This window comes from Dermacentor silvarum, chromosome 5, assembly GCF_013339745.2.
Source record: "Dermacentor silvarum isolate Dsil-2018 chromosome 5, BIME_Dsil_1.4, whole genome shotgun sequence".
In the NCBI taxonomy this organism is placed as follows: Eukaryota; Metazoa; Arthropoda; class Arachnida; order Ixodida; family Ixodidae; genus Dermacentor; species Dermacentor silvarum.
Genome location: NC_051158.1, coordinates 73,704,960 through 73,713,674, shown reverse-complemented (window position 1 = coordinate 73,713,674; position 8,715 = coordinate 73,704,960). Strand labels below are relative to the sequence as shown.

Sequence of the window (8,715 nt, the reverse complement as noted above, 5' to 3'; positions counted from 1 at the left end):
TTGCTCACTCGGCGTAGCCGTCCGGTTAACACTGCACAGACCTACCTGGGATGCGCTTGCTTCGGCGATCGTGAAGTTCGGCTTTTGTGGGCAGACAGCGGCGAAATGTCCCCGTCGTTGGCAACTGTAGCAGATTGCCCCTCTTGCCGGGCACGATGACGCCAAATGACGGGCCCTGTCGCAAGCTGCCCACTTTCGGACGTCTTCGTTGGCCCATTGGTCCTCTGGACGTCCCCGGCATGCTCGTCGATCAATTCCGTTGACCTCTACGCTGGCTGGTTGGTGGTATGAACTGCTTTGAAGTTCCTGTTGTTGCTGTACCACTTCCTTCATCCTTGCCTTCGTCAGTGCAGTTTTCAGAGTTAGTGCAGCATCCATTTGTAGGGCCTCGGACAACTTTGTGTCACGTAGTCCAACCACGAAACGGCCGATGATTATCCGTTCTTTCATCACGCCATAGTCACATTTATCTGCCAAAGTATGTAGCGCCGTTACATACTGGTCCAGCGATTCACCTGAAACTTGGTGGCGACGATGGATCTTCCTGTGGTGATGGCGACGATCTTCCTGTGCATAGATATTGCCTTGTCCTATGCCAAGTTTTCTTCTCACTGATTTCCTGCTGCGTCCATGCTTTACTGCTCTCTCAATCTTTTCCACGTTATAAATTTGAATATCCGTTACTTTCTTCTTATTGGTCAGTTTTGATAGTTTATCGCATTCTATCGGGTCTCTCGAGTTTGACTTTCATGTTTTGTCGTTTCTTTATTAGGTCCGTTGGTACTTGAGAGAGCTTACCTACTGGTTGCCTTGGTGCCTTACCTCCTACTTCAATTGCTGCTTCTGAGATCAGCATAGTTACAGTTTCATTCATTACCTCTATGCTGTCTTCACCTTCCTGTTCAAAGGACTGCACATTGCTTTGCGAACACCCGCCTGACTTGGTCTGCTCTTACCCTTACTGCGTCTGAGTTGGCCTGTTTCTTCTTGAAAAATGTTATTCTTTGTCTCTTCAAATTGAGATAAATCCTAGACCTCACTAACCTATGGTCACTGCACTTTACCCTACCTAATACTTCTGCATCCTGCGCTATGCTGGGATCGGCAGAGAGCATGAAATCTATATCAACCCTTGTTTCTCCATGACGGCTTCTCCAGGTCTATTTCGTGTAGCTGCGCTTCCTGAAGAAGGTATTCATTATCCGGAGCCTATTCCTTTCCGCGAATTCTACCAACATATCTCCTCTAGTGTAACTCATCTAGAATCGATGCCGTAGTTGCCAATTGCGTGCTCGCCATTCTGCTTTTTCCCTAATTTTGCATTGAAGTCGCCCATGACAACAGTATACTGAGTTTGCGCCCTTTCTCATTGCTAATTCACCATCTTCATAAAACTGTTTTATTTCTTCATGGTTATTGGAGGTTGGGGCAAAGGCTTGTACTACCTTTTTTACTGGGCACGTCAAACTGCGTTTTTGATCGGACGTTTTTGACTGGGCAGTATTTGACTGGACACGGTCGCAGCGCAGCAGTGAAGGTCGCTAACCCGTTCACTCTCGTTGTACAGATTTGCATCGGCCTGCTGATTTCCATGAAGAACGTGCGCACCGGATCCCCTCTTCTGCCCCAACCTGCGCTGCTGCTAGGGACTGCCACCTTCGACGCTGCCGGAACGATTCAGTGGAGCGTCTTGGGATGACTGACCGCGTCACTCGACGAGGACAGCGCCAATCTGCTACGAGACTACAAAAGGCATTCCACCACTTATCGAGACCACTGGGCACGGTCGCACCGCTGCAGTGACGGTCGCTAACCCGTTCACTCTCGTTAAACACGTAAGACGGCGTTTCCGCCTTTGTTGCCGATCTAGCGATTCATTTTTGTTGGTGCTGCCGTGCCCACGGCTTTCCTTATGTGCGGCTGTTTGCATGTTCATCAAAAAGTTGCTCATATTAAGCGGGGACGTTGAGACCAACTCAGGCACCGATTTAAAACAAACACTTGACCTGAAAGTTATTGCTACCGACATTAGCGACATAAAAGAAAGAAGCGTAGCCGACGTCGACGAAAAACTGAACGCGATTGCTAATCTAGAACGAAAGTTCGAACACTGTGAAAGAAACTGCGGCAAATTTTGAGGTTATAAAACTATGAAAAAAAAACGCTTTGATGACCTTTAAAACCATAGCACCAGGTTGAACATCATCGTGTGCGGCTTGACAGAAAAAGAAGGAGAGACCTGCAAGGATCTTGAATTAGCTGCCAACGACAACATAATTAAAGATATACTGGAACTCGAACCAGTTGCCATTGAACATATCCACCGTATAGAAAAACCGGGAGAAGAGAAAGCATGACCGGTAATCCGCATGCTTTTGGATTTAAGAAAATGCCTATACAAAGAAGTTGCAAGAAACTTAAAAGGAACCAAACTATCAATTGGTGAAGATTTTTGCCAACGAATCCGAGATATCAGAAATGTGTTATGGGATAGTGCTAAACCAAACCCAGAAAATCTAAACAAAGTCTCTGTCTCCTTTGATAAAGATTTTATTAATGACTGCATGTTTATCTTGGACGACACTAAGAATGAAAGAGTGCCTTTGCAAAAAGAGCAGAAATAAACCTTCCACCAACCGGCAACCAAACAAAAGAACTGAACTAACAATACTTAACGTTAATGCCAGAAGCTTACTGAACAAATTAGAAGATTTTGAAAGACTGCTTCTTGCGCATGGTCCCAACATTGTCGGCATCACCAAAACATGGCTTACCCCCGATATCTTCAACACGAATCGCGCCTCCCCACTATTCTGTTAACCGTAACGATAGACACAGCAGAGGTGGTGGCGTGGCCCTGTCGATAAAGAACACAACGCCATTCACTCCCCTACCTGAAATCGCAGATGTCGAGGCCGTTTTCACTCGAATTACGTGTAACGACTTCGCCATATTCAACGACTGCTTTTACCGATGTCGTCAATCTGGTTCAGAACCTGTGATCGCTCTGCAGAGCTTTATGCAAAACCACGTTCACAACTCGCTAGTTATTCTACTCGGTGACTTTAACCTCCCTGACTTTGACTGGGTGTCCATGCATTATACATATTCTTGTTCAGGCGTGATAACACACCTAATCGTAAACTTTATTCTTCACCAAGTGGTGCGTCAACCAACGCGCACTCAGGGTACCGTGCACAACATTCTCGATGCAATACCTTTAAGTGATCTGTTTCCTCTACATGAAAACCAAACACTCGTAACGGATGGCTTCTCCATCCATGATATACCCAAATGTGCACCCGTGAGCAAACGTATACGGACCAGGGGTTGCGCGAAAAAGCCGATTTTTTTCATCTGCCTATGAACGCAACTTGAAATCTAGGACTGCAGTTCAAACTTGGCATTGCGAACTTTTCAGTGTACTCATCAATTGCAGTTTAGGCTTGTTTAGGCTCCTTATGTTTATGCTCCTTATGGACTAGAAATCCTACCCCGAATTCTCTCTTATCTGGAAGAACTCTGTAGCAGAGGACGGGGCCGTTAGTCAACACTTTATAAGCATCACCAGTTCATCTAGCCTCCGTAAGGCCAATAATATCCCAGGCAATGCCTCATAATTCCTCAAATAAGCATGCTAAGCTAGCCTCATTCGACAGGGTGTGCGTGTTGATCGTTGCCAGGTTCAGTTTCCAGTGGCGGCCTTTCCGGACCCAAAGATTCTTAGCACCCTCTGCCGCGTCCCGGGTCTGACCGCAGCCGCATAGGGACTGAAGGTCATGGGTTAATTGTAGGAGTCGTGAGAGAGGTTGTGGCCGAATACTTCACCAGGGAGACCAATTCCTGTTCTGGTGAGGGAGTGACTTTGTTAAAGCTTAGTGGGCCTTGCTAATTTGGTTGCACCTGTATTAGTATAGCCCCACTAGCTCTTGGAAATATATATATATATATATATATATATATATACATTTGCTGGTGTCAGGCGCCACTCTATGCCTGAAAATGTAGTGGACTGGAGGAGGATTCGAATGTATGACCTTCAGGTTCTGGCTCTGCTCCACGCTACTTCACCTCCACTCCGAGATCTTTTACTTTCCTCGAAACTACCATGCATGAACATGACCAGGGGAAAATCGGCTGGAGAAGATGGGATAATACTAGATTTAATCAAAGATGGAGGAGATATCATGCTTGAAAATCTTGTGGCCCTTTATACGCAATGCCTCACAACTTCAAGTGTTGTAAGAACGCCAACATTATACTTATCCATAAGAAGGGAGACGTTAAAGAATTCAAGAATTATAGACCCATTAGCTTGCTTTCAGTATTGTATAAAATATTCACCAAGATAATTTCCATTAGAATCAGGGCAACACTTGACTTCAGCCAACCAAGAGAACAGGCTGGCTTCAGGAAGGGATATTCTACGATGGATGATATCCATGTCATCAATCAGGTAATCCAGAAATCTGCGAAGTACAATGAACCTCGCTATATGGCTTTCCAAGATTATGAAAAGGAATTTGATTCAGTAGAGATACCAGCAATCATGGAGGCGTTGCGTAATAAAGGAGTACATGAGGCATACGTGAATATCTTAGACAATATATACAAGGATTCCGCAGCTACCTTGGTTCTCCCGAAGAAAAGTTGAAAGTTACCTATCCAGAAAGGGGTCAGGCAAGGAGACACAATCTCTCAAATGCTATTCACTGCCTGCTTAGAAGTATTCAAGCTCTTAGACAGGGAAGGCTTAGGAGTGAGGATCGATGGCGAATATCTCAGCAACCTTCGGTTTGCAGATGACATTGTCCTATTCATCAACAATGAAGACAAATTACAACAAATGATTCGGGACCTTAATCGACAAAATGTAAGTATTGGGTTGAAGATGAATATTCAGAAGACAAAGATAATGTTCAATAGCCTGGCAAGGGAACAAGAATTCAGGATCGCGAGTCAGCCTCTAGAGTCTGTAAAGGAGTACGTTTATCTAGGTCAGTTACTCACAGGGGACCCTGATCATGAGAAAGAAATTTACACAATAATAAAATTGTGTTGCAGTGCATGCGGCAGGCATTGCCAAATTATGACTGGGATCTTATCACTGTAGTTGAAAAGGAAAGTGTACAATCGTTGCATTCTACCGGTGCTAACATATGGGGCAGAAACTTGGAGGTTAACAAAGAAGGTTGAGAACAAGTCAACGACCGCACAAAGAGCGATGGAACGAAAAATCTTAGGAGTAACGTTGAGACAGGAAGAGAGTGGTGTGGATCAGAGAACGAATGGGGATAGGCGATATTCCAGTTGACATTAAGCGGAAGAAATGGAGCTGGGCTGGCCATGTAATGCGTAGGATGGATAAAAGGTAGACCATTAGGGTTACAGAATGGATACCAAGAGAAGGGAAGCGCAGTAGAGGACGGCAGAAAACCAGGTGGGATGATGAAGTTAGGAAATTCGCAGGCGCAAGTTCGAATACGTTAGCGCAAGACATAGGTAATTGGAGATCACAGGGAGAGGCTTTCGTCCTGCCGTGGACATAAATATAGGCTGATGATGGTGATGATGATGATTATGATGATGATGATGAAACTACTATGGCGCCAGGGCCTGCGCCACTTGTATTGGTGGGAATTTTTGGTATTGACGTCTTCGTCGAGAAGTGCCAGTTCTGCTGGTGACGTGAAGGATGGTGGCTTGATGTGCTGATGTCTTCTAGTCGTGGCAACGGAGGAAGGTGGGTGCCCACCTTGTTGTCACGTAGACAAGGGGGGAGTGGGGAGATTTTCGCAAGTTAAGAGGAGGGGGAAAGGGGCAGGTAAGTGCGCACCGCCTCTTCTACTCAGGCTGAAGCGGCTGAGCGCAGTCGCGCACGTCCTATCTTGGAGGAAATCTGCGCTGTGGTGGACGGATACCCAACCTTACAGCTGATGGCTTCGTGTACGCTGTTTTCTCGCACGCCTAGTTTACGCTGAAGCGAGTGGAAGCACGAAGAAACATTCCCTCGCCCTTGCTTCCACCCTTCACGCCAGCGTTCTGACAGCCAGTGTCCGCGGTCATTGAGCGAGATGGGTTCGTCTTTGCCTTGGGCGCGTGATATTGCATTGTTCATTTTGGGCAGTAAGTGAATGTTTACAGCCGTTTATGCAGTTGATAAAACGACCCACCTTAATTCGTATGGCTGTATAACAGGTTGATATCGCAATGAAAGCTCTGCCTGTATGGCGAAATCGGAATCAGAGGAGAAAGAAATTGCCCATTGCCGTAATTTCTTGCTTTTATTGGCTAATCATGCCCTTGCTGAGGTGTTTAAAATCCTGGCTGATGTTGCTTACAATTACTTGCGCTTTTCCTCTATGTGAACGAACGACTCCCGTTGCGATGACAATTTCGCGGTCAAGCAGCAGCTGTTCGCTGCCTCGAGAGTGACTCCCATGTCTGCAGCTGTTCCGAAGGAAATCATGATGCCGACAAGAGGTGGTACATTGACTTTATCTTCAAGTACAATTAAGGCATGATGCTAGAAAGACCTATCCGCCGATATCTCTTTTGCGGTGGGCAGCGTTAACGACTTGGACATTAAGTCGATGGCTGCACTGTGTTGGCTCAGGAAGTTCTCTCTTACAAGCTGAAACTCATGCTCTGCGGTAACCTGTTCGTGTAATTAGGTAGGTAACTTCAAACTGTATGCATTTGCAAAGAGCTTTCTAGCACAAAGGAATAATGTTTTGTTGGTACGTGCCTCTCCTTCGATCACCACACTTGGTGGTGCCCTCCCTTAACAAAGCTTAGGTGCCAAATCCGAGTGACAGTTATACAGCAACACATTTCAGGTCAGAATAAATTTGTATAATGTGAGCAACACTTACATGTTATGGTAAGCACAGAGACATATAGCGAAGCAATACCGAAGATACGCTGCTTCATTTCTTTCGGCAGCTGGGGCTCTAGTGTCTTAGCTTTATCCCAATGAAGTCGGAGTGCGTTTGACACTACATTTATAGAAAATTCAATGTAGCTTCCCGTCTGTGAACCGCATTATCAAAAAAAAAATATTGCCATCTGGCTGCGAGTTGACGCCTGGTTCCTTGCTAGCGTCGTTAGTGTTTTTGTAATGTATGAAACGCCAAAAATGTCATCAAGCGCTCCTACGCAAACGCTTTCGAAACGGGGATAGAATTTGAATTTCATGAGATGCGTGACTGCGAAGAAGTTGTTTTTTGGCCTTTGAACATGGTTTCTCAATTCGTGCAGACCATGATAGTTTGTGAGCAAACGTCACGCCAAAATATTTATATCCTTATACTCTGGGTAAAAATGAACCATACAAGAAATATGTTGAAATTACTGGCGCCGCTCATTTAACGCGATAGCGTTAAGGGCCCCGTGTCCCGGCGTCGGCGTGCGATACGAGCGGCAGAGAAAATCATCCCCAACCACCCCGACCGCGCAGGCCCTCCACGTGGTGCAATGTTTTGGTGAACAAAAATTGAATTTCTCACACTGAAATCCGTCAGAAAATGGTAAAATACGACTTTGCCATTCGGCGTTGGATTCGCCGTCGGACGTTTACCAATTTGCGTCGGATTGTAATTTGAATGTAAGAGAAAACCTAATTCTGCTACGAGGAAATCCAAACACAAATACCTTTTCCAGCATTTCTTCCAGACCTACAGCCGCGTGTTGCGATGCGAACGGGTCCCCATGACGCTATCACGTTCTACTCTTAAAGGCGAAGCTTAAGCGTTCTCCAATTTTTTGTGAAGTAGAAGACAACCGTTTTACTGCGAAGATGTATGTGGATAGTTTCCAGCGGATCGATGTCCGTCGACCAAAATCTTGAACCTTGTGGAATACCGGGCCGAGCCGCGGCGGAGGTGAAGCAGGCCTCAAGCACACCGCCACTTTACAAAAATAAGTTTAATATATTGGGTCAAAGTACAACCCGTACCAGATATTAGGCTCATAAGAAGAGATACTACACTGGGACCCTCGTCGACCATGTCTACGTTCACACCATACACGTGTACGCCATCCCGCGTATTCAAACTAATGCCTACCACTCTGAGTGTCTTCTGTCTCCTGTCGTCATGCTCAACGTAGGCTCCTTTCCTCAGTTCTGCTCTGACTTTGAAATGGGTAGGCAGCGTGTTGTACGGCCTGGAGAACAGCGTGCCTACCGAGAATCGCGGCTTGAACAGAATAGGGAATGGGCGCAGCTGCGGTGGAAGGCGACCACCGAGAATGAGTGGGCCGCGGACGCCAAGCGTAAGCGTGCTGCCCGCCAGGACCACGGGGCGAAAGAAATGCGAACCGTCCATGTGGTCCTGATCCCGCAAACTTGGAACATTTCACCGGAGCAATGGTCGATCATCACATACACAGCTTCGCAGGTCATCCACCTTCACAGAGTGAAATGGCACTGAATTTTTCATGGAAATTAGTGCTTTGGCATTTTTCAGACCGAGCACCAAAAGAGGCAAATCTATAGTTCCGTTGCTGGGTCGAATTAGTTGCAGAGTCAATCATGTCATACCACTAGGCCACAAGCCTAAATAGGTGAAAGTGATCACAGATCACACTCATTTTTGTATGTGTTAGAGCATCCAACAATGCCATCACATCTTCATCGCAATCAATCGTCTTACATGGATCACGTACTGTCACAACTGTTTCCGCAAAGTATTCATGCACAGACAGGCCTTGAAC

The 8,715-nt window shown here is 46.1% G+C and overlaps 1 pseudogene; it reads right to left on the bottom strand.

Moving 5' to 3' along the window:
• Positions 1-7,828: 7,828 nt before the first annotated feature.
• Positions 7,829-8,009, bottom strand: LOC119454664 (U2 spliceosomal RNA; annotated as a pseudogene).
• Positions 8,010-8,715: the final 706 nt, after the last annotated feature.